Source organism: Sander lucioperca, chromosome 5 (genome assembly GCF_008315115.2).
Source record: "Sander lucioperca isolate FBNREF2018 chromosome 5, SLUC_FBN_1.2, whole genome shotgun sequence".
Taxonomy (NCBI): domain Eukaryota; kingdom Metazoa; phylum Chordata; class Actinopteri; order Perciformes; family Percidae; genus Sander; species Sander lucioperca.
The window spans coordinates 573,965-600,865 of record NC_050177.1 but is presented as its reverse complement, the minus strand read 5'-3'; the positions used below and the strand labels follow the sequence as shown (position 1 = coordinate 600,865).

Below are 26,901 nucleotides of genomic sequence, written 5' to 3'. Positions count from 1 at the left end.
TAAATGTTTATAATCATGCATGACAACTTAAACCCTAGGTTGATAAAGTATTATAAGTGGTGGATATAATGTATTTTAAGTTCAGCAATCTTAGTGCTTTATACCTCCATATCAAAGTGACAACAGTCACTTATTTTAACTTTTATTTAGCCAGTGTAGACTGCACATTCACACCTGTCCCGGGACATTTCACAATGCTTCCCCAGTCTTGTACCACTGGCCTGTGTGTTTGGTACCATTGTCTTTGTTTGTTTTTTAACTTTATTTATTGACTTTTTCAACAAATACAGTGACATAATGCAGTCCCAACAACTTAAGCATACTCACACAAACATTCATAAACATGTGTAGACAAATCATATAATTGCTTTACACATAGCGCAACTCCAGTATGCAAAGTATACATTACCAGTGACCTTCTTTGATCGCTGATATATAGTTCGCCAATGTCCATGGTTTGCTCAGAGTAGGCCAATAATAGCGGTTACATATGGAAACGTAGTAACGCATAATGCATTGCAATATTCAAGATCAGTCCACACAGATGATGTGACTCCAACCATTATATAAAAAAACTAATACAATAAAAAAATAAGGAAATAAGTAATAAAAACAGTTTAAAAAGAAAGAATGCCATTGTCTGTTTTAATCGAAATATAATGCGTTTTTAGAAAAATGAAGACTTGACATAGCTTTGATGATCGTGTAGGCTATCACACTTTACTTGCAGCCAGCAAATACTGCTCATGAGTCCTTACCATTGTGTTATACAGTAGTATCACTCACAAAGTCACGCTATAGTGTATTTTTGACATTTATGAGACATTCTGTTTCAGAAATTTAGGATTAATAATCTATTATGATATGTTAAATATGTTCTTTATGTTTTTTATAACTGGCTAAAGTTATTATAATGTGCTGTGTAACCCAGGATTGACACTGTTGTCACATTGGCACGGAAGGTATAAAGCAAGCATGAATGCTGAACCAATAATACATTATGGCCACCACTTTTTAAACTTCATAAACCTTGTTATAAGTTGTCATGCATGATCATACTGAACTGAGGAAGGTGGTTAGATTAACTGCAGAACAACTCATCAATCAAAGCCAGAACAACCTTGATGGAGATGATGTGAGATGAAGAGTGCCTACATACACACATTTATATGTGAACATGATGAAACTACATCAGTGTCAAGAGCAGAGAGAGGATAATAAGGAGGTTGGAAGCGGTGGGAATAGATTGACAAGAAAATAAATGGGAGAGGACAACAGGCTAAATAGTCCGCTGGAATGATGAAGAGGAAGAAAGAGGTCAGTACAACAACCGAGCAGTAGAGTGTGATTAGGGCGGAGAGAGAAAGGTCGAGCAAAAAATACACAACTAGAGCATGATTAGGAGAGAAAAAGAGGGTGAATAAACAGCTAAAATGAGCATAAGGAGAAAAAACACAAAGAAATGTCCCATGAATACATAAACAGCACACAATTAGGAGGAAGACAAAATGAAGGAGGCTGATTGAACACCCATTAGGAGGAAATGAGAGAGGGAGAGGGAGGGAGGGAGGCTGGGAGTGTTTGGACGCAGTGATGTGAGAAGTAAGAAATTTGTCTTCAGATCGGGGAAGTTTCCTTTATATTGTGTAGAATAGGAGATGCGGTTCACACCGAGGGAATCCATCTTAGCGTGGCGTTTTCCTCTGGCTGTTCACTCCCCACAGCCATCACTTGCTAGTGATTTATTGTATTTCATGGATGAGGAAGAGAAAGAAGGACGTGAGGAAGAGATCCAACAGTGGAAGGTAGTCACAGTAGATATGAGAACGTGAGTAGATGTGGAAACTTTGACCATGACTATTTTGTGATGTGGAAGATTTCGTGATGTTAGATAACTAGTAAGCGGTTCTCCAAGACCCAAATAAAGTAGAGCCAGTTTTATTTATGTGCCCCTAGTTTTGCATGGCTACATCTATCTTCACAGTGCTGTGTCAGCACTGGTGTATGGTCTGGCTGCACGAGTTAACAATTTGGGGTAAAAAAACGCTCTGGCTTGTTTGTATTGTTTTAAACCAGAGGTGCCCAAATTATTTCATATGAAGGGCCAAAATGTATCTGGATGGAAGGCCACGGGCCAAAATTAAATGTCGATGTTGAAGAATGCCGTAATTCTTGCCATTCTTCATAGATAAAACATACATATGTAATTTAAATGGGAAGTTTACCAGCACTGTGCATTACATTGCCGTTAAACTCAGATTGCGTACTTTTTAACTGCACAAAATGTACGTTTCGTAGTCATTACTTTTAAAATAAGAGGAGCATGAGCATGTCAAATCCATGTATCTATGTATGTGTGTGTATGTGTATGTGTAAGTGTGTGTTCTGAGGTCTTAAAGAGTAGATTTGAGTACATGAAAGGTTTGAATATGACCTTTTTATATTATTTATTTGGTCAATGTAAATTTCACTATTCATGTATGTATGATGTATTATGTATTTTAGCTACGATCAGCCTGCCCAGGGACTACGGGTGAAAATTAGCTCTTGAGCTAAAACCTGGTACTATGCATCTCTCCTCTTGAGGTTAATGTTTATTGTACGCTGTCCCTGTTTCTCCAAATAAATAAATAAATAAATAAATGGCAGGCCAAAACAAAGAGAGCATGGGCCAAACTCGGCCCGCGGGCCCCAAATTGGGCGGCCTTGTTTTAAACCAATGGCAATCGTCTTGGTGGTGCGGAGGCAGCGATGTTGCCCTTGCAAAATACTGTAGATAGCAGAGATAACAGAAGGGGAGGAGAATGGCTGACATCATGCAGGATTCATACCCACACTGTACATCCGGTAAGCCAGACTAAAATCAAAAGGAACTAGACTTGACACTCTTTATCCTTGGACACTCAATTTGAATTAATCCCCCCCCAAAAAAAGGAAGAAAGTTCAGAAAGAACATCAGGAAAGGGCCCTTCTCCTATCTTTTAAACCACTGAGGATACAACACAGAAAAGCAGGGTTGATATGTGTGCTCCTACATCTATCAACCAAATGTAAACCATGTTTTGGCTCAACTTCTGTTTGGTTTCCAGGGAGTCGCAGATTTGGGAATGCGGCTTCCTGGTGGGTAGGGCAAACGTGTTCAGTTAATTAGCGCTCTAAGAATTTATGCAAATGAGTTTGCAGTGTAGTCTCAAGGAATGATGCCAATGGGGAAATAACAAAACAGTACTCAAGTTATTTGAAGTTGTCATTTGTTAAATACGTTGAGGTTTTCAAATCGGTGCCATGTAGGAGGTAATGACTGTGGTTGAAGGAAATGGTTTAACTGAAGTAATGGATAATGTACAGTAAGAAACAATAAGACACTTGTGTTCATGTGATTACTATGTTAATCCTTTAGATTTTATAGGCTCGTATTTTCACAATTAGCTGACAAACTTCCTGCTTTGAATGTACTTAAAAAAAAAAACAGCCCATTCATCTGTACCACAAATAGTACTGCAACATATTGTGGGGAAATGGTTGCTGTCAAAAGGAGTATAAAGGAGTTTTTCTCACTTCTAAACGAGAAACGGACAAAAATACAAAAGCAACACTTTTTCAACAACTCATTTTCACTGTCTGAGTTTCGGAGAAAATTGCTGCTTACGTACTTAGTTGTCATGATTACCAAATGATATATATAACTACTGTATGTAGGAAATTGAGTTTTTGATAGCTGTCATGAACGACTAATCACATAAATGTCTTTGCAATGCAAATGACACCAGACTTCACTTGGATATAGAGTAGGGTGACCAGACGTCCCCGGTTTCGGTGACCTGTCCCCGGCTGGAGCTGTCGCCGGAAATGTCCCTGGTTTTCCCTGTGACGAAATTGGAATGAAAGAAAAAAAACATTGACCAAACGTATAGTCGTGCACCCTACACGCACAGGCTCAAGACAGCCAGAGCGAGCACTGCTCAGAGCTCAGAGATGTTTTAGAATGCCCATATTTTACGATGCTAAAATTGCTGTTTTTTTACATGGAGTCTGGTGGGACTTCTTATGTTTAAAAAAAGGATCTTACTCTTTAACAGAAAGGTCCACCTCCTTAGAAATCCTTTCCATAATGTTGTCTGACACTTATAATTACTTAAGTATTACTTAAGTATTACTTAAGTATATATAATAAGTATTACTTATAAATACTTATAATATTAATCTGAGCCTGTCAGCGGCAAAACAAGCACTTTTATGAACGTAAATACAAGCTGGACAATTGTCTTGTTTCGCTGCTGCCGACTGCAGCGATCTCATTTAATACTGGACCAATGTCAAAGGAAAATATTTTCTCAATAGTTTTTTAATTTAATTGTATCCGATACTCAATGAACTGTTGCAGAAACAAGCCCAGGTGTGAAGCAATAAAGCAAAAGCTGTCAGATAAATGTAGTGCAGTAAACATGACAACATTTCCCTCTGAGGTGTAGTGGAGTACAAGTATGAAGTAGCAGCAGGAGCGATTCTAGGATCAGACCTTTAGGGGGGCTCAGACCCTATGAGAATGTGACACGGATATAGTGCATGCAAAAGTGTTAACCCCCTTGCTGTGACAAATGGTTTGCAAGAAAATTAACATTGAACTTACATGAAATGTTATCATATTTGCATTCTGCACAAATCTCTGCACACCCATTACTCTGTGAAATATCTCACAAACTCTTCACTCAACACATGCATCGGTACAACAAGCGGTTCCTGAGTAGTCCGGTTTTGAAATTGCAACAATATTTCTACATGGTCTCCAACTTTATAATTTAATCTCATGTAAACTATTTATGTCAGCACAGACATTTTTGTCAATTGCTAAGCCAGTGTATCCCACCATAATGGTTAGTATATTGCCAGATTCCAGATACCACTTACTTATATATATCCCACTTACAAATATGAATATATATTTCTACTGGTATGCTTCCTAGTGACATTAATGCAAAAATATGAAGAAAAAACTATTCCACCTGTGTGTGCATGGTTAAAATTCTGAAGTGCAAAATATTTCCATCCATAGATAAGAATAATCAAGTCTAACCTCTGAATTTCTTTTCAAAGTGCACCAGATTGACGCATTTAAACATTAAAATAGACACAATTTTCTTACAGGGGAGCATGCCCATGGACCCCCCTAGGGGGGCTGGTTGGGGCACAAGCAGCTGTAGTTCTAGTGACGCCCCTGGGGCAGTGTCCCCGTTTTAAGTTTACAAAGATAAAAACATTACCTGTTTTTGAGGTATTTACGCTTCTGAGCTGAAAATGTCCCCGGATTTTGTCTCAGAAATCTGGTCACCTTAATGTAGAGCAAGATAAATCTACTGTTTGGTCTCCACAGGATAAAGTAAATCTTTTCATAGCAGCCTAAATGAACCAAACAAGTCTACATTAACATAATGGACAAAGGATGAGAGCGGTTTAGACATCTTACTATTTGGCCAGCGGCTCTGCTATATGTTCTGCTGTCTGTTCTTGGACATCCTTTATGTCGATATCGAGGTATCGACAAGACTAATGGGAGCTGAAGTTGATGTCATATCCCATCAGCCATCCTACACAGTGATGCAGCCACCCGGAGGCTGCAGCGGAGGTTAAAGAGGCGAGCTTGTGATGGGAGGGACAGGAGTGGCTTGAATGTCACAACTGTGTCTGACAGAAGCACTTTACCATCTGCTGTGCTGGACAGCAGCAGCAGAGACATGGCGAGAGGTCAAACTTGATGTAAATGATTTAAAATGGGTTAAAGATGATAGAATGGAGTCAACAGTTCCATCTGTTCATCACAAAGACACAACAAAACTACAGTAATAGTTAACTTAAAGCTGCAGTAGGTAGCTTTTGTAAAAAGTAAGTTTTTGTCATATTTGCTGAAACTGTCACTATATCCTGAAAGTAGCACATTAGACAGATAAGCTGTGCCTCCCCCTTTTGCTCCTAACTGCATCTGCAAGACTCTACCGCACCCAAAGGAAAACAACCAATCAGAGCCGAGGAGTTTGACTATTTGTGAACTGCTATCCACTGTCAAACAAGGCAGCGCCGATTAAATATGAATCAAGATTCTATTACTGTATTGCCTTTTTTTCCAACCCGCTCTCACTCCGAATTCGTAAAATACGGACGCTTGGTCAGTGGCTGTCATCGTCAGATACGACACAAAAAGCACCTGTCAGCGTGTGTGTAGAACACACCGGGCAGAGCAGCACCTTTAACAAATATTGCGCCCCTCTGCGATTTGGATATTGCACTATTCCATATTGCAATTTTGATAAAATTGCGATTAGTTGTGCAGCCCTACACGGCGCTTGAAGATGACGTAGCTTTAAGAGTGACAGTGGTAGCGAGTAGTATGAAAGCCCAAAAATCCGCATAGGGAGGTTGGTTGGGGGGGTGGATGAGTCAAGCAGCACATGATCACCCAGGAGACCGGGGTTCGTGTCACGTTTCCTAAACACAACTGTCCCGTTCTTGTCCCTCGTGTCATGGAAACGTACCTTTTTATAAGACCACCCACGACCTTTTCCTTAACCTAACTGTCAAAAGTGATGCCAATAGTCCCGACCCAGCGCGTTTAGATAAAGTGTGTTTTGATATGACACTACAGGAGACTTTTAGCGTCAATAACAACGCCAAAGGCACCTGATCAAGCGTCCGTATTTTACACGATGGGAGTGAGAATGTGTTGTTTTTCTCACCTTAAATGTTTCCAGAAAGTGCTGTAAAATGAGAAGGTTTGTGACCAAGTCGATTCAAAACCAAGCACCGCCCGCAGGTACACTACAATAGGCTTCTGAACACATTTGAGGCGAGAAATAGACAATACAGAAACATAATCTTGATTCATGTTGGGTCAGCGCTGTCTAGTTTGACAGTTTTATTCTTTATTTGGTTGCCGTTGGATGGGGACGCCATGTGGCTATGAGTCCCTCATCAGGATCGGGAAATCGAATTGCCAGTCTCCTGCTGACTCTGTATAGCCTGGGCGGTCAAAGTTTTGAAATGTAAAAATCTGATGGCTAGGACCCCGACTACGTGGACCAGCAAGAACATCTCTGCATCCATCTCCATCTCTACATCAAACGGGGCGCAGAGGCAAGCATGGAGGAATTTGAACACAGACTGCAACTTCTCTGCTGGACATCATGCTGGTTTTGTGTGCCGGCGTCAGACGGTGGGCTGAGTGGCCTCCGTGCCTGCATCGGTTTCCAGTGGGATATCGGGAGCTGTGGTGGCCGTTTTGCGGATACTTGGCTGGATCCTGGAGTGTGCTATTTAACCAGGAGACTCTCTTTCTGTGTGCCGATATGACGGCCACATTCTGCTTTATGATGAATCATGCACAAGTTGAAGGAGCGGATGGGATTGATTGATTGATTTTATTTGCCCATTTCATTATAAAATACGATACAACTATGCACCATACATTAAAAACAAAACAAAGTCAGGATAACACAATAAAGCCCTGAGGCTTATTTCCATTGTGGTCCCAAGGGGGAGGGGGGGGTGAGCAAGTGGCAGCAGGTCAAGCGTCAATCATCACAAACCATACATACATTATATAGATACATAAAACAATACAGTAATAAATCCTCATACTACGATTGGCATCTAAGCCATTTTTTCAGTGCCTGCTTAAAACCTCCTAAGCTTCTGATCATCTTTAGATTTCCTGGCAACCTGTTCCACAGGCTTGTTGCTACATACAAAAAGGACCCCTTACCTAAATTACTCTTAAATATAGGAGGTACAAAATCAGTAGAACTTCCCCTGGTGGAGTGGCTGTGGACATCTCTTACTCTGTTAAAATAATTGATTAAATATTTGGGGACAACCCCATACACAGTCCTATGAACCATGCACAGGTGAATCTGAGAGACTCGATCTTCAACTTTTAACCACCCAATAGTCTCAAAATGAGAAGTATCAAGATGAGATTGCATGGGGAGGTTCAGAATAAGCCTCACAACCTTATTTTGAGCAGTCTGAAGCCTATGTTTCAGATGTTGTAAGACACCTTTATACCATGAGCAGCATGAATAGTCAAAATAAGGCTGAATTAGAGCACTTGCCAGAGTTAACATTGCGTTCTTGTCCAAAAATCTTGAGATTCTTGCCAAGAAACGTACTCTTTGATTCACTTTGGCAAGTACCTTTTGCGCTTGGCCCACTCCAGTCAAGTGGCAGTCCAGCACACAACCTAAGTAAGTAACCGAGTCCTTTACATTAATCTCATTATCTCCAACTAAAACCTTAAAACCCGGGGATCTTTTCAGTTTTATCTTTGACCCAAAACAATATGGCTTCCGTTTTCCCTAGGTGAAGCGATAGCCTATTGTCAGACATCCACCTGCTGACATTCAATAATTCTACACTAAGAGTTCTTTCGACTATGTTCTTATCTTTATGAGAAACCAATAATGCACAATCATCTGCATATAAAAAAAGTTCACATGAACATACAGACTTAAGGTCATTAATATATAGAAGGAAAAAAAGTGGACCCAAGACACTCCCTTGCGGGACCCCACAGTCTATGCATAGTGGTTGAGACATTGTTCCCCCAATATCCACCACCTGCTTCCTATCCTTCAAATAAGACCTCACCCATCTGACTAATTTGCGTACCAAAATGCCATGGTCAACGGTATCAAAGGCCTTCTGTAGGTCTAACATGACCATACCACAAAAATGCCCTTTATCTACCTCCCTCCTAATGTAGTCAGTTAGATACAGTAAACAAGTGTCAGTGGAGTGTGACTTACGAAAGCCAGACAGGAACTCATAGAGTAGATTGTGTGATACTAGATACTTGTCAATCTGTTCAAAAATAATCTTTTCCATTATCTTTGACAGACTACACAGAATAGAAACAGGTCTATAGTTTCCATGGTCTAATTTACTCCCTTTCTTATAAAGTGGAATCACTCTGGCAAGCTTAAAATCATTGGGGAAATGTCCTTGCTCTATAGACATGTTAATGATATGAGTAATACATGGGGTGATAACCTCAGCGGCATCTCTTAAAAATCTAGAAGGAATATTGTCAAAGCCAGTGGCTTTCGAGCTATTTAAATTTAAAAAAAGTACAACTGCCTCTGACACCTTTTCAAAAGAAAAGCCATCTGCTTTAACCGCTTGCTGAGAATAAAAGTCAAGGATGTGACTTTCACCATACTGCCCTGACTGCTCAGGTAGCTTTTCCACCAGTTTACTAGCAACTGATGAGAAGTAGTTGTTAAAACAATCTGCCACTGTCACCTTTTCTGCTGTAACTTTATTCCCCAGATCAAGAGTTATGCTCCTGGTTTTTGTTTTCAACCTGTTGCTGTAGCCAAGCTGCTTGAGGGACTTCCATAATTTACGTGAATCATTTCTATGTTCCACAATTTTCTCATTGAAATAGGCCTTTTTAGCATAGGCCACTAATCTACTAACTTCATTTCTCACCTTTTTGTACTCTGCCCAATTCTGATCATCCTTATTTCTCCTGAATGTGTCATACTTCTTGTTTCTCATCCTAATTGCCTCAAGAATATCATCATTTATCCAGGGTTCTGTCCTCTGTTTAATTCTTACTACTTTAAATGGAGCTAGTTTGTCTACAACTTCTAAAAACATACATTTAAAAGAGCACTACATTTCACTGGAACTGTACCTCGTACCATTTCATGTGACAACTAAAAATGGATTGATTATTTGAACTAGTGAAATCCCCATGAGCCTTAGCTGTACTTTGTGTTTAGTGCTAATTAGCTAATAGCACATACTTACATGCTAAAAGAAGATGTGAACATGATAAACATCTCTAAGAACATTAGCTTGAAATCATTTTCATTGTGAGCATGGCCTGCTACAGTAACATCACTACAGACTCTTGCTTGATGTGATTTTACTCCCCAGAGAATTCGGCCAGCTTGATTCACCAGATTGGCAGAGTATCTGCACTGTGAAGGAGTAACACTCACTCAGCTGCTGTGTTCGTCCCGCTGTGTGTGACTTTTGAACGTTAGTGACCTCCCATTCTTCAGAACTGCTCACAGTCAGTGTAGTTTCGTTTGACTCTTCCTCTTACAAACTGAAGTGTATTTCATTTAAAGGTTTCTCTGGCAGCCTTAGTCTTGACACTCAACTCTCTTTGAACTCACTCTCATCGCTTGATGTCAACCAAAGTCAGTGCTGTTGACATTTACCACCCATGGGTCAGTGCAGGGTCACTGCGACCAATGCAGCATAAATAAATTCATAAAGAGATTCCAGCCAATGGACTTGTCAGAAAAAAAAATTAAGGGCATCACAGTCGCATCCTCTGTGCATTTGAAGACTATCGCTGTGAGAGCAGCCTTCATTTTTCTGCAGCGCTCCGTCCCCTCATTCAGACGTTTTTCAAATAAATTGAGTCAAGAGTGTTTTCAAAGTGCCACTTCATGGCACTAGGACCATATCTATATGCATGTATATAGCCTTCTATTCTTCTGCCTGTCATCGCTCCTTTGTCTAGTTTACATGATGCATTAACGTATCCATGAGGATGCAGGAAAGGTTTTTCAAAGTCTTGCTCAATAACATTTTCAATGTTACTGAAAAGATCTAATGCAAATAAATCTTTTCAGTTAGAGATAGTTCTGTTGTCACTTTTGTTGTCGCTTTTTGCTCGCAGGTTTCTCTATAGAGCTCTCCCTACAGCTTCGGAATAGATATTTGGCAACACTGTTGTAAAAACTCGTTGGCAAATCTGGTCATGTGCATTTGTTTTCAAAGAAGCCGGCGAACGCATGGAGCCATGTCCACTGAGGTAGACAGCTAGTAAGCCCGTAACAGACAGCAATCATAATAAAAACCTTTACAGACAATAGCAAACATCCTGAGGTCACAATAACAAGAAATACAAAGATTAAACTGAGTTTATCCCAAAGATACTTACAAGTGCAGCAGCAAGAACGCCAGGTCGTCATCGGATTAGCAGGCTTCTGTTTGTCTCAGTTCTCGCCATTCTGAAAACGCAGGTCCGATGTTTACTCGTGTCTGACTCCTCGCTCGGTCAGTCTGCTGTTTCCTCTTTCTCTGTTCCTCCAACAATGCTTTCCTAGCTTTCTGCTTCTTTTTTTGCCGGCTCAGCCATGACGATAGTGTGAAAAACTCCATCGCTACCTTGTTCTTATAGCTAGCCGGTTCCTGTATGTGTGCAGTGCCGTGAAGCAATTCGTTACATCGCGAGACCTGATATCACGCGATACTTCCTGATGATGAGGCCGCCGGCTCGCTGGCCAAAAGTTGCAAGGGTGTTTTTTCTGCTCACAGGCGCTAGGGGGAAGTGAGACGACCATCATTCAATTCGAAAAAAGTCATATAACCCTTGCAATGACTTCGAAGCTGTTCAGTTAAGGTAAATTAAGCTAAAAAAAACTGCATAGTTCCCCTTTAAGCACATTGAGTCTAAAAAAATGAAATGCTGTTATTTGCTGTATTCAAGTTTTACCATGGGAAGTTCAGGTTTTCAATTCAAAACTCTGGATTTTTACGTATCTCAAATGATGATTTGGGGAATTAAAGCTACACTATTTGGACCTTAATTCTGATTTCATTAAAATGATTATCAAATATTTTTAAATAGCCAGAAATGCTTTTGAGAAAAATGCTTTAGAAGGGCTGGTGCTCATAAACATCTGTAGACTTTGAATGCCTTTCCTTGGTGTGTTTTGCATTGTCATCCTAGTTGATGGGGCTTCAACTATAGCTACACTAATGTTAACGCGTTACCTCTGTTTGGCAGGACAGACTAATTGCTCCTTACTCACCTGCTGAAAAGCCACGGATGTGAAAGCTGCAGAAGAACAGCTGCATGATTACCAAAGCAGTGATTGAAAACTGAGATGAGGCTGCAGCTATTTCTAATTAGTAAGTGACTGACCTTTTATGTAGCGTGCTTTGGAGTAGCTGGTGATACCACCAACAGGAGTATTACTTTCCCATCCAGTGGATTTCATTGCATTGATTTTTTTCATTTGACTTACTGCTTTAAGTTACTTAGACTGCGGCAGTTAAAAACTTGGACAGCAATTAGCTCCCAGACACTATGAAGATGCTCATGTTGGGTTAAAAAGATGTTAGGGACTGTGTTGTTACTGGTTTGAATCCCAGCAAACGTTTCTCTGAAGAGAGAAAGTGTGTGTCACAACAACGCCATCGTGGTGTGATTGATTTTTTTGCAGTAATGGAGACTGTGACTATGCAGAAGAAATCATTTTCTCACTCATATCGTCTCTTTCCCCGTCATGATGCTCTCTGCAATCACACAAATAAATCACCTGACTCTATTCGCAGAAGGATCGCCGACCCCAAATGATATAAATATAATGTCAGAGACAATGAGCCTTGTTGCCACGGTGACTAACAGACTAACATTCAGACAACTTAGAAAATTAGTTTTGAGAGTTTATCCTTGAACAACTTATTCTCTGTTTTGTGTTTTTTCGGTGCTGTGCAGTGGGTGTTATTTTGAACATTTTGTTTGCCTCGACCTTTGAAAATTCTTTGCGATGTGTCAGAGGGAGACACAGAGATAAAGAGCCAGGAAGGTGATCCGATGCATAATTGTACCACATGTAGCAGAGGAAATAAAGGAAGCAGCCATGCAGAGTAAAAGAGCACAGCGATTAGAAAGACAACTCGGAGAAGATTATTTCGGTGGTGAACTTTAGCGTCTGCACTCCTGATGAATGTCTCCGTATCGGACATGTTGGCGTCAACCTTTAGCCCAGACTTTTACGTCAAGGAGGAGAGGAGTGAAGATAAAAAAAACTGGTTTATGAGCTTGGGTAGCTCACCTGGTGGAGCGCGCGCACATATAAAGAAGGCTTAGTCCTCGACGCAGCAGCCGCGGGTTCAACTCCGACCTGCAGCCCTTTGCTGCATGTCATTCCCCCCTCTCTCTCCCCTTTCATGTCTAAGCTGTCCTGTCGGAAATAAAGGCCTAAAAATGCCCAAAAAATAATCTTAAAAAAACAACAACTGATGTTTATTAGACGGACACAGACGAGGTCACAGCACTTCAGTCACACACGTACACACACCTGACCCAGATTTTCCACTGGGCGCGTCTGTGCTGCGTTCCGGTTTTGTTCCGTCCTCCGCCACGCACCATACCACGCCGGAATAATAATCTTGTCTTTATTTATTAAGCTAGTATCTACCTTCCACTCCAAGCACTCCTGTAATTAAACTCCATGCCTTCTCTTTTCTGGCGTTGTCCCAACCCGTTGTCACTCTTAACTCATAATATACGGACGTTTGGGCAGTGCCTCTCAGCGTCAGATACGACGCAAAAAGCAACTTTCAGCTTCTGTATGGAACGTAGTATGGAACGCACCGGGCAGAGCAGCGGCTCCGCGACGCTGTAAGATGACGTAATATTAAGAGCGACAACAGTAGAGAGTAGTATGAAAAACCGAAATGCCACGTAAGGAGGTTGGTTGGGGGGGTGGGGGGGGGGGGGGGGGGGATGGGTCAAACAACACAGGACTTTCACCCAGGAGGCCGGGGTTTGTGTCCTGTACGTGTCCGGCGTGTCACAGAAACACATTTTGTAACCCCACCCACCATCTTTTCCAAGCGTAACTATAACCCTGCCCAAGCGTCCATATTTTACGAGTTGGCAGTGAGAACGGGTTGGTTAATTTGGAAATTAAGCCTCTATTCTGTTTCACGGAGTGACTTGATGAACTGATCGTTTGACAACCTCAAATGAATGTACTGAATGCTTGGTGAAAAAACTAGTTCAATTCCAGCAGAGGTAGTAAGAAAGTGTCTTAGTGTTGTTGGTGTCAGCATGGCCTCTCATGTGCTCACCACTAGTCTCACCACAACGCGCACGATCAAACGAGTTAACCTCAGAGAGCAGCAGGTCATCGCTCTGTCCACATCGGACCAGCGGTCCCTCTGGGCAGGTCAAGAGCTGAGCTGTTGACAGTGAAGAAGGGAATCCATCGACCTGTTTAATAGAAGCCAAGACCTTGTGAAGAAGGTTGGAGAACTTTAACTCTCTACTTGTGTCCCAAATCAGAGGCTGGATCCTCTTCATTTTTCTGGACAGAATACATGAAATGCAGGCCAGAAATGCTTTCTCTTAAGCACATTTATTGGACAGAGCTATTGTTGTCAATGCAGCCCTCAGTACTTTATATTACTGTTAGCAGCCCAGATATGTTGTTAATTACAGGGTGCTACAGGAAAGAAAGATTTGAAATAACTAAATCTACCCATTACCCTTACTGTAAACATTGTGTCCATCTTCTGTTGAAGAAAGAACAGGTTTAATGAAATGTGTCCTTGGTATTTACATTTAGCTGAAGAACGAGAGGTTATCCAATGAAACAAAGTTTTCAGTGTGCTGCACCCAAATGAGGCTGGTTTGCACCCTATCCACCTGGTTTGCTTGATTTACATTTTGGTGGCATTTTCAGGGTCCTGGTGATAAACTTAATAATGTTCTTTTTCCTTTATGATTTGACAAGGAGCACCTGAGTGCATTAGTTAGAAGTAATTAAGTAGGTCAGCTTTATTTATAAAGCGCCTTTCAGAACCAGGGTTACGAGGTGCTGAAAACAACTAATGAGTTTCTGACCACAGATAAGGAAAAAGAAAAGCAAAATGTATTGATGCAGGAATTTTAGCCATTTCTTAAATTTATCGTTTTTGACATCAAATATTTGAATGTGCATGATTCAATACTCTATATCCACGACGTTCCACTTCCAGGATTGCTCCGGTGCCGCCGGAAATTCCGCCAGATGGCCTTCTTTTCGGCCGGATGTCCGGATGACCTTAGGCTTTCTTTGTGTTGTAATTTTAAACTCCGGTGGATTTCTGAGGACTATGGTTAACTGCTCCTCAGATCTCTGCAGGGTAAATCCAGACAGCTAGCTAGACTATCTGTCATATCTGAGTTTTCGCTTGCACGACTAAAACTACTTTTGAATGTACACATGTTCACACGTTCCACCAACACAAGTTCCTTCCCGAGGCTATTTTGCAGAGGCACCGTAGGCGATTGTGATTGGTTTAAAGAAATGCCAATAAACCAGAGCACGTTTTTCTCTCATCCCAGAATGCTGGGCGCTGTGGAGGAAGGTCTGGCAATGCGAGACTAACGATTCAATAAAAAATATATTTTGCAAAGTTATCAAAAACTTTATTGCAGACTGGGTGGAAAACTCTGAAAGCATTTGGGTATCATTGTGGAACACTAAAACTGATGAAATTCCTTCAGGTTTACCTGCTCTTTAAAGTTCATTTTCAGTTCTTTGGTCGGAGAGTAATTTGTCATAATCTGTATCTCACCAACGGTCGATGGTAAATAAATATCGATCCACCGGTCTCACCCTGTTTCTCTCCGTCGGTCCATTCCTGCATCTTCTCTCATGCCGTCTGTTATTACGTGACTCGCTGGTGGAAAAATACTGCACACGCACTTCAATTTGTGTTTGTGCTCATTATCCTTGACCCATCTGTGTGGGGATGATTGCTCACCTAATTAACTGACATTTATACAAATGAGACCTGATCACTGAACCACATCTCTCTCTCTCTCTCTCTCTCTCTCTCTCTCTCTCTCTCTCTCTCTCGCTCTCTCTCTCTCCATTTAACACTCTAACTCGCCCTTTATTTTTCTCACTTTACTGTATTTCTGCCATCGGTCTGTTTCCCTTTGTTCCTCTCTCTTTCTCTCTCTCTTTTTTGTTTTACTTTCTCTCTTCTTGAACATATGTGGGATGTGGTACTCCATATTCATGCTAGATGTTTTGCTGGTTCCCTCTGTGTTAGCTGTGAAATGTTTAGAACAAGAGCAGCCGCTCATCTGTTAATGTCTCTCTCTCTCTCTCTCTCTCTCTCTCTCTCTCTGCAGCCTGCCAGTGAGTAGGAGTTCTCCGTGAATCAAGAGTTGAAGAAGAAGCTCCCGAGACTAGTGGTGAGTTTGCTCTCCTTCCTTTTTTTTCTGGTCATATTTCCTCCTCTTGGGAACGGCGGTAATTGGGACAGACACTGTCATGGAGAGGAGACGGGGAGGAAGAGGTGTAGTGCCAAAAGTCTCCGAGCTGTAAGTGGATATGGTGTAATGTTTAACACCCACTGTGCTGAATCAGATCCTCCTCACCTGCAGCATCGCGCCCTCACAGCTCTCTACTGTTTAGAAGCTAGTGGTGGTATAATTTTGAGGTACTTGTACTTTACTTGAGTATTTCCATGTTATGCTACTTTATAATTTATGCTCCACTACATTTCAGAGTTTTGTACCTGTTCCTTATTTGACAAATTTAGTTACTTTGCAGATTCAGATTAATAATACAAAGCATAAATCAACTAATAAATGACAGTCTATTATTGTAAGTTAAGCTATCTGGCAAAATATAAACATTAACTCCACCTTTACCAGGTGCCAGCAACATTAGTGATGCTTACACATTAAGCACTAATTATAATGTTATAATATTTATATATAAATGATCCTGAAAAGGGCCATTTTGCATAATGAGTACTTTTACTTTTGGTACTTTAAGGGGGTTTTCACACCTGACACACAGCAGCTACAGTTTTGCAGATGAAATCATTAGTGAGACTGTGTGTTGTACCTTCAGGAGGCATGGTTTTTTTACCATAATGGATATGAATGATCTTGCTCTATGGGACATTCACTGGCTCCGTGCTTACAGCGTTGCATTTGTTTCCCAAGTAGAGAAACATTCATAGGTGACATTTCAGATAGTGATACATCAGAGAAAGCTCTGACTGAAAAGAATGTGAATCTGCTTTCCAGTTATTACATTTAATCTAATTTCTGACTCACACTGAAATGAGTGAACACTATACTCGCACACACACACACACACACACACACACACACACACACACACACACACACACACACTGTACACTCAGATGTGCACAGGGGACATGAAGTACGTGTAAGAATGAGATATATGATAAACACACACACACACACACACACACACACATACACTGTACACTTAGATGTACACACATGCAGAATCACACATGCGTGTTGACCAGTGACCAAGAGGTTGAGGACATTAAGGGCTAGAGCAATGCATTATGGGTAACCGTAATGGCTCATTTTCTATATCCCAAGGCAACCCGGTCAAGTGGTGATGAATGGGCGCTGTTGGGGGGTCATTACTGTACGTGTGTGTGTGTGTGTGTGTGTGTGTGTGTGTGTGTGTGTGTGTGTGTGTGTGTGTGTGTGTGTGCGCGTGCGCGTGCAAGGTGAAGATAATTCATCTACTTCTTTCTTATATGTGTGGGTGTGTGGTGTTCACGCATCCTGTCTGTGTGGTAATTAATGTTCATTCGGTGTGTGTGTGTGTGTGTGTGTGTGTGTGTGTGTGTGTGTGTGTGTGTGTGTCTATTCTGGGTCTCTGTTAATCCAGCTCTCCTCACCCTGAGCTGGCTGATGGAGCTCAGAGCTTATGTCAAGTTGTCAGGAATCCAGAAGAAAACTGCAAAATGACTCAATTACTGTGTCCTCATGGACCACCAGCCTCACACACACACACACACACACACAAACACACAAACACAGACGTCACATACATCCTCCAGCTCAGCCCTGTCATCTTTCTCTTTACATGGTATGCACTTTCCCTCTACCTCTCTCCTAAACGCCTCCAGCCAGCTCCACTCCACCTTCCTCTACGCTCATTTGTTCGTTCGTTCGTTCCTCCATTCCTTCCGTTTTTCCTTCCATTTACTCTCTCGCTCTCTTTTTTTCTTCATCTCTCGAATCCGTCCTGCTGATTTGTCACCTTTGGCTCGTTGCCTATTGGAGCTGCAGTTTAATAGGACGTATGTGGAGCTGTGTGTCTGTGTGTGTGTGTGTGTATTTCTGTGTGTGTACATCAACACAGTGGTAAATAGCCTGGTTGGTATTAACAAACCAGGCCTCACCAGAAGGATTTGTGTGTATACGTGTTTGTGTGACGTGTGTGTCGGCTGACGTGTTCTCATCAGCCAGATGTGACATTGATAGATGTTTTTATGGATGCCGTATGGGAAAGCGTGAACTAACTAATAGGAAGTGTGGGTGTGGGAGTGTGAGTGTGTGTGTGTGTGTGTGTGTGTGTGTGCGTTTGTGTTAGTGTGTGAGTGGGTGTGTGTGCTGACGAGTGTGTTTTCAGTAATAGAAAGCACATAAAGGGAACGTATTACCATATTTTAAAAGTCAAAAATGGAAACCTCTGTGGCCGAGTCCACGGTCTCGCCTCTGATTCTCAACATTTTTTTGTTTTGTTTTAAGATCCCGTCTTCAAAGTCGTCCATTGTGGATCGTTCCATTTCTGAATTTGTTGTGAATGTGTGCTGAACATCGTATTGGTTTTGCTCCTAGATGTGATTTTAGGGGTATTTCTCTCTAAGAAACAGGATACACTTGGAACAAGGATGGAGTTACAGTATTTTATTTGACTAAATAAACTACTCAATTGTTTTGAATGCAGCACACCTGCCATCATAGAGCTTGTCAGCCTATTGGTGTGCATGATGTATAAATATGGGCGTGGTTTCCATTTTTCAAACATTCTGACCTGAAACCAAGTAGGATCAATATTATTTAACTTTTGTGGCATGGAGTAAGTGTGCAGGCGTTCCCTTTTTGTCATTGCCTAAATAAATTCGACCCAATCCTTGGACTTCTTATACTCTTCCACATCTTTTGTCTGTTGACAATTCCTTTTGGGATTGCCATTTTTCTTGCAATGTCTCCATTCGCATGCTGGATATGATTGTTATTTCATAGACCCATTGGTGTAGTCTGTGTCTTTCAACAAGTCTGAAATACAAAGAACGGTATCCTCTACCTACTGAGCAGACATGACTTCCTTATTTTATTTCTTTATCACACTGTCAGCTCCACTGCTTTAGGACAGAGAAAAATGATGGATGGATGTGAGTAAAGAGCGTCGTGCTGCTGTGGAGGGAATTTGAAAAATGTCCTTGGAACAAATGGAAAAGTACAGGAGTTCAGGGATCGCTACAGTGTGTAAAAGCACATTCAGCTTACATTGAGATGGATGTGCTTCAGGAGAGGAGAGAGGAAACAGAGAAAAGAATGTAACAGCGATTTAAGAAAGGAAGGAAAATGCATGAAGAAAAAGATAGAAAAGAAACAAGATAACAGAAGAATACCACCAAGTATAAATATGTTTCTTTAAGTTCATTTTATTATTGTTATGTCACCTTTCTCATATACCCTTTTCCACCTAAATATGCATGTGTATGCAGATTTTTTTAAATGCAGCAAAACCCGCAAAAAAATAGGCAATAGACTCCTCTCTTATTGCCAGTAGACGAGTATACCTTTATGTTTTTTCTTCTGGTGTGTCACGTTCAACATCATGAACTTGCTTAAACAGAGTTAGTAAACAGTAGAAAGAAGATGGCCAGTGACAGTTACGGTGATTGTTTCTTTTTTATATCCGTTACTTATTCACACGGCTGTAGTACTTGAGTCGGGACTCGGACTCGAGACGCTTTTCTGTTGTCTCAGACTCGTCTTGGACTCGTTGGTATTCGGACTCTGACTTGTCTCGGACTCGGCCATTGGACTCACCAAATATTCTAGTTGGTCCGAGTCCAGCACTAAATGCTTTTGTTGTAAAGTAACTTCCTCCTTCAAAACAAAACCATAGATGAAGCGCGCTCGTTCATAAAACAGATATTAGTTTAATTCAAAATCTATCTAGAACAGGCATCGAGATTGGTTGCCTGGTAAACACCTGGCTGCATCATATACCTCAATCATCAGGTATCAATTATTTTCATTTTGGCCAGAGACACAATGTCAGCGAGCACTTTGTACTATGAATTCTTCAGGACAAGTAATAAGTTCAAGAATGGGAACACTTCCATTTTAAGTAAATAATATGACCTAATTTGATCCTATAGTGTGTTACTCTGTACTTGCTTTTTGATTATTACAAATAATAAAGCAAAATGATCATCTTAAAGTAGAAGATATAGAGCCCTGTTTTAACGATCTAAGTGCACGGCGTGAAGTGCACTATCCACTTTTGCTAGTTTGACGGCGGAAAAAAGGGTCCGTGCGCCGGGTGCATGGTTCTAAAGGGTTGTACTTAGTGTCTTCATTAATCAGAGGTGTGTTTTGGGCGTAACATGCAATAAACCAATCAGAGATCATCTTCCATTCCCTTTAAAAGCCAGGCGCGTTTGGACCTTGGCGCATTGCTAAAATGATGGCGGATTTGCACCGTAATATTTTTATTTGTAATCTTTTGTTTCTGTGCTGCTGCGCGTCCCTGTGTGTGTAACAAGCATAGTGTGCGCGCGCTGTGCATAAGCCAAGGTGCATTTTACTAATGTGCTGTTAAAATTACAATGAAATGCTGCGCTATTGACTTTAGACCAGGTTTTTGTTGGTCAATGGCGTGATCACTTCCCACTGCCTCAAGGCAAGGCAAGGCAAATTTATTTGTATAGCACATTTCAGCAGCGGTGCAATTACATAAAACAATAAAACACAGTTAAAAATCAATACAAGTTAATACAAAATAGTTAATACAAAATTAAAAGCATTTCATACAAAATTTCAAACAGTCAAAAACAGATTAAATACAGGAATAAAAGAATGAAATTCCCAATACAGTGCAGTGCAATGAATTAAACAAAGGCAGTATCGAAAAGAAAGGTTTTCAGCCTTGATTTTGAAAGAGCTGAGCGTAGGTGCCGATCTACAGTTTAGCGGTAGTTTATTCCAGATGTACGGACCATAGAAGCTGAACGCGGCTTCCCCCTTTTTTGTTCTGACTCTGGGGATGGCAAGCAGACCTGTCCCTGATGATCTCAAAGATCTCTGTGGCTCATAGTGTAGTAGCAGATTCGAAAGGTAAATTGGTCCTAAACCGTTTAGTGACTTATAAACTAACATGAGTATTTTGAAATCTATTCTTTGGTGCACAGGAAGCCAGTGTAAGGACTTCAGAACTGGAATGATGTGATCTATTTTCTTGGTGTTGGTGAGGACTCGTGCAGCAGCGTTCTGAATCAGCTGCAGCTGTTTAATAGACTTTTTAGGAATCCCTGTAAAGACACCGTTGCAGTAGTCAAGTCTACTGAAGATAGCAATACGCCAAGAATGCACCTGAACACACCTCCCTGTAAGACCAGCGCACGGTTTTAAAGTGCCCATATTATGAAAAAAACACTTTTTCTGGGATTTGGGGTGTTATGTTGTGTCTCTGGTGCTTCCACACACATACAAACTTTGAAAAAAGAGTTTAGAGTGAGATACGGTTTCTGAATGTGTCCTGCCTTCAGTCTCTGGGTGAGCTGTTCAAAATCGGCACGGCTTGTGACGTCACAAGCCGAAACGAGCAGGCTAACCGCAACCATTAGCTCGTAGCGTTAGTGTTAGCATGCTAACGCTAACGCTAGCATGCTAACGCTAGCATGCTACCTCGTTCTCAATAGCAAAGCACTGCTACAACACCACACAAGTTCGCCATAATCTACAAAAGAACTACTTCCATGTGCGCCCTCATTTAGAAGTCTCCCAGCTAATCCTGCCTTGTAACTGACCAAAGTTGTAGAAACAGCCTTTCTTTTACTGTCTATGGAGCTAGCTAGCTGACATGATCTACATCTGAGCTACTGGGCATGTGCAGTGCAATCAAAGATAGTACAGAAGAAGAAGAAGAAAAGAGGTCTCACTTTGTAGCTAAAACAGACCAGCTGAAAAGAGGATCTGCAGCAGTGAGAGAGAGCGGTGCAGTACAACAAAAATATGGTGTTTTTTGAAAATTAAACCATGTAAACCTATTCTGGTGCAACATTAAAATACAATTATGAACCTGAAAATGAGCATAATATGGCTGCTTTAAAATAGCAAAGACACTTACATCGGGCTTTGCGCTGCGCCGGGTGCAAGATAGGGCCCATACTGTCTCTCCCATCACATAAATTATAAACAGGTAGGTAAGTGTTCTTGAAGAGGATTCTTTTTTTTCTGTCTCAGTATTGACTGTCTCTCATTTGGACTCGGTCTTGACTTGGACTCAAACTTTTTTGGACTCGGTCTTGACTTGGACTTGAACCTCTTTAGACTCGGTCTTGACTCTGTCTCGCCTAGTCCTGGTCTTGGACTTGTCTTGGACTCGACAAAGGTGGACTTGACTAGAGCCCTGCGTATTCAGTTGCTCTTTCAAACTTGGTGTCGACCGTTTTAGAATGATGTCTGAGCTCTGCTTGTGGCAGCAGTAGTTACCGACAGAGGCGCGTGTCATAGCATCACGGCGGGAAAGGGGCGAAAAATATCGCGTCCTACCGGGTATCATGTTTCCATCACTGCTGATTAGAGCTGGAGCCAATACGTACCCGTGACTACTGCAGAGTATTTTGTCCCGGGAGTGAATGCCACTTGTAACCTTTTCCACTAAAGACAAAAGCCAGATGTTAGTGGGGTTTTTTTGTCCAGTTGTAAGGGGCTATAGTCTACACTTATCCAGCTACACATATACATATTTTATATCAAAATGCCCAAACTAAATACTTGCAATGCTTTAAGCTAAATACAACATACAAAATTCCTTCTAAGATGCAGATCTTTTACATGCTGCAACACAAAGCATGCATGGGAAAATGCTAAAAAGCAGAAACTTTAGAGTGTCAAGCTTTGACCTGAAGTCTGTTGAGTCAAATCCCCAGACTGTTCTGACGATTCTGTGCAGGGAACTAAATAAAAATCTTTCTCCATCCTTCAAAACCAATGTGGAAGTGGTTCAGAGATGTTTGTGCAGGATACAGTCCCTAGTTCCACTTCCATCAATGTACTAGTCTTTTGTTCTTCTTTTTTTAGACCAGAAAAGACAGCTGCAAACACCAAAGCTTGAAATTAAATGTGGAGTCCATCCAGTAGAACTTTTAGTAAATTATTCATGCGGCTTGCTTCTCTGTGCGCCTGTGCAGGTGTTAAGACTCAGAACAAAATGTCTCTTTGAGCACCGTGCAGAATACCTTACGAGATGTAACAGACTCTGACTGAAAAACAGTTCTGTTTGGGGAAAAAAAAGAGTTCTTGTGTTGTGCATCAACAATGCAGAAGAGAAGAGTTAAAACAGTATGTTTCATCATCTTTATCATAAATATTTAAGAGTTTATGATATGAATATGTACAGTTTGTTGGAACAATGCAAGGGCATCATCGATGTCTTTTTGTTTGTATACATAATTTCTCACATTCACGCACTCATCTCATCTGCAGTGAGCTGCTCACACTGTAGAGCCCTGCTGTCATAACTAGGGTTGGGTACCGAAACCCAGTTCCACTACGCAACCGAAGGAATCGGACCGGATTAGAACACAAATTTCGGTTCCTCATTTCGGTTCCACTTAATGCGTTGTGTGGTATCTGAAGGGCCTATAAGGTTAAAGTCTGTATAAAGCTCAAATGTGGTGAGATATTATGAGCACTGTGTTAGTGACCTAAGTGTAATGATTTTCCTCTCAGCGGAGTGATGTGTTAAAGAGGATGTTCTATTTGATTCTGTGATTGGGGGCTGAGTGGGATCAATGAATTTATGTGTAGTGTTGGAGCCCCTCAGATGGACTCGGACCTTTACTTGCCAACTCACATCTATATACTTTATCTAACATGTTACCTAAACGTACCCCTTATAAGCATGCTACAGCAAGAGCAGAGTGCATATTGGCAGTGTATTCTCCAGACTTTCCATGGAGTCTGTAAATTGATGTGGAAACTTGATATAATAAAACCTTTATGATCAAGTACAGTGTCAGCAGAGTTCCTCTTCCACACACCTGCAACACAGCATCGCAACTAAAGATACCACCGTCGACTGAAATATTTTCCCTCTGTCGCTCCGAAACGGACGTAAAAATATCGTTTATCTGTGTTTTAAGCCCCCAACGTCTCCTTCCAGGCAACGCTGCCTTGAAGGCACTAGGATTAGGCAATGGTTAGGGTCAGGGTTAGGTGCCTTGAAGTCAACGGTCGCAGTGCTGCCTTGAAGTCGATTAGGCAATGGTTAAGGTTAGGGTTAGGTACCTTGAAGTCAACGGTCGCAGCGCTGCCTGGAAGGAGACGTTGGGGGCTTAAAACACCATTGAGCAAAAATATCACACTTTCTCTGTAGTATACCGTTAGCTAGCTACCGTAAATGTAGGCTACTTTTAAAATGCCATATTTTCCCTCTGGGCTCACCAGAAAGTCGCTAGATTTGTCGCCAGTCGCTTTTCTGAACCCACCCCCGCTGCTGTACAGAGGCTCGGAGGCTCTCCGTTGGTAGCAGAGCCGTTCACATGGACTGCGTTTACTGTCAGTAAACTATTTTATGTCTATTAGAAGAAGTGAACTAAGGAGTGATTTCAGACAGACAAAATTTGGACCATAATCTGAATCTCGGACAGTTAGACGAATAGAAACCACAATTAGCCTCGTATTTTGGTATTTACTATAACAAGATAAAATATATATGTTTAGGCGATTTCCCCCGCAGCTCCATTGTTCGCCACTTCCTGCAGACTCGCTGCTAAGTGACCATTCAAAGCAGGATTATAACCAGAATTCATCCCTCAGTGGTGTCGGAGCATGTTTTGTTGGAAGTGGCAGTCGGCCTCGTGTGAAACAAGCTGACAGCGAACGTGGGAGAGGAATCTGTGTTAGATTTCTGAGGGCTGACTGTAAAGGGAAACTTTGACATATAGTAAGGCATTACTTGGTTAGCTGGTTATAAAGCTGCAAAATCATCCTAAAAATAGAAAGACATTGCGGTACAAGATTACAGGAATGTCTGCAGGAATATCTACATTTTCGTGAATTTGGGTACATTTTATAAACCAAAAAAATATAAGGTTATCGTCTACCGGAGATCCTCGGGGACCTCTGTGCCACCGACACCTCCGCCGTTGCCAGGCAATAGCGACGCAAAGAGCTTCAGAGAGCCGGGGGTGAGGGCGGGCGGGTGTCAGATCTGTGCAGAGCCGGAAAAAAAAAAATAGGTGCGACAGTATAGTAAGTGACCCTCCTGTGTAGAACAAATACACCTTCATATTATATATTCATAACAAATACAAATTACCAAAACAAGAAGAAAAATCATGTCCTTTAATAAATGTCGTTTCTCCGCAATGTCATCTGCCGTGCTGTGTTGTAAAAGGATTTTGATTGGCTGTCAGTGTTTCTGTCGTTCATCAAATCACTCTGAAAGTGATCCCGGCGGTATTGTTCGCTACTGTCGCTATACTGTATGTGTGGTGGGGACTCCGCAATCCACTTGAGTTAGAGTGAATTTGAAATATATGTTTACCGTTGTGGATGGCCCTTTAGTGCTGCAGTGTGGCCCCACAGATGCACACACACACACACACACACACACACACGCACACACAGCTGTAATTCCCTATTTGGCAGCAGCCTCAGGACTAAAACTGTCTTTAGAACAGAATACGTACAATAAAAAAACATTAAGAATTGGGAGCTAACACGCAACCCAGGCCTCTCTTTTCTTCCTCTGCTTCCTCTTCCTTTCACGCCCTATTTAACCTCAATTTATACTCTGATTTCACATCCGGTTTTTACATTGTAGTCACTCAGCCGATGCTCTTATTCTATCCACAGTGACTCATAGTACAGTGAACGCACCAGCACTATTAGCTCCTGTTCTTGATGTTATAAGTATAGCTTCCTGACCATATCACTGTGACTCTGGACTGAGGATTGTTTTTATATTTTTTGCCTTTTTGTTCACTATTGTATTGTTCTTATCATTGTTTTTATCACTTATGTTGTGTGGTTACTTATCTTTTTTAATTTAATTAAGAAAAATATATTCTCATGCATTTTGTGAAACACTTTGTAACCTTGCTTAGATAAGTGCTATACCAATAAAGTTAGTATTATTATATTATTAAGTCAGGAGTGTCCAGAAAAAAAAAAAACAATGGTTATTTTTTTAGGCGTTTTTGATGAAGTCTCTCTCATGGTAGAAGCACAGTAATCCGCACAGAAATAGTGGGTCATAAATTCACACAGGACTCTGTGTTGTACCAAATATAGGAGGACCTTGATTATCCCTTTTGCATCACCTGTTTCTGGATAAAAACTTTTGGAAGAGAAACACGTTGAGCAATTTAGGCTGGTAGATCTCGTTTCAAGTTTTTTTGTTTAGCACTATTAATACAAATGCAATTCAAAGTACTCCACATGGTAATAAAACATTAAACAAACAAAACGGCAACGGAAAAAGAAAGCAGAAAAGAGCAGAAGCACTAAAAATAGCAGAGGGACTTAGAGGGGAATATATAGAGGAACAGCAAAGATTAAGATACAAAAAGATGTAAAACATCTTTTGTTGTCACGTTGAGCTGTGCAGTAACTCAGGACAAACAGCTCGGTGAGAATCAGCTTCCTTTATTTAGATTCCCAGTCACACACAGCAGTGTTTGGGTCGGTGGATTTGAACATGCCATTCTCTCGTTGCTTCTGTGTGTCTCTGCTCTGTCGACTGACACTGATTGTCTCCTCCAAGAGAACAAGGCTCAGCAGGCATAAAGAAAATGATTGTTGAGAGACCAATTTGCTCCCTGATTTAGCCTCAATGTGTCCTAATGAGAGTTTGTGTGTGCATGAGAGGGTGGCAGAGAGTGTGTTTGTTAGCCTCCCTTTGTTATTTGTGCCTCATCATGTGAGATTCAGTCCTTGTCGACACTGGGCGCCCCTCAGTGTAATGGTGGAGGGAGATCAACATTCTGTATACCAGCGGCAGAAGTACTACTTTTTTACCTAGTACTTAGTCTCGCCTTGTCAGACCTTCCTCCACAGCGCTG

At 41.3% G+C, this 26,901-nt stretch overlaps 1 protein-coding gene across 1 annotated transcript in view; it reads left to right on the top strand.

Moving 5' to 3' along the window:
- Window positions 1–26,901, top strand: part of slc8a2b (solute carrier family 8 member 2b) — a 181,625-nt gene that overhangs the window by 95,226 nt on the left and 59,498 nt on the right. The window contains exon 3 of the mRNA XM_031304158.2: window positions 15,935–15,997. The gene's annotated coding sequence lies outside the window, so the exon portion shown is untranslated. The remainder of the gene's footprint in view (window positions 1–15,934; window positions 15,998–26,901) is intronic.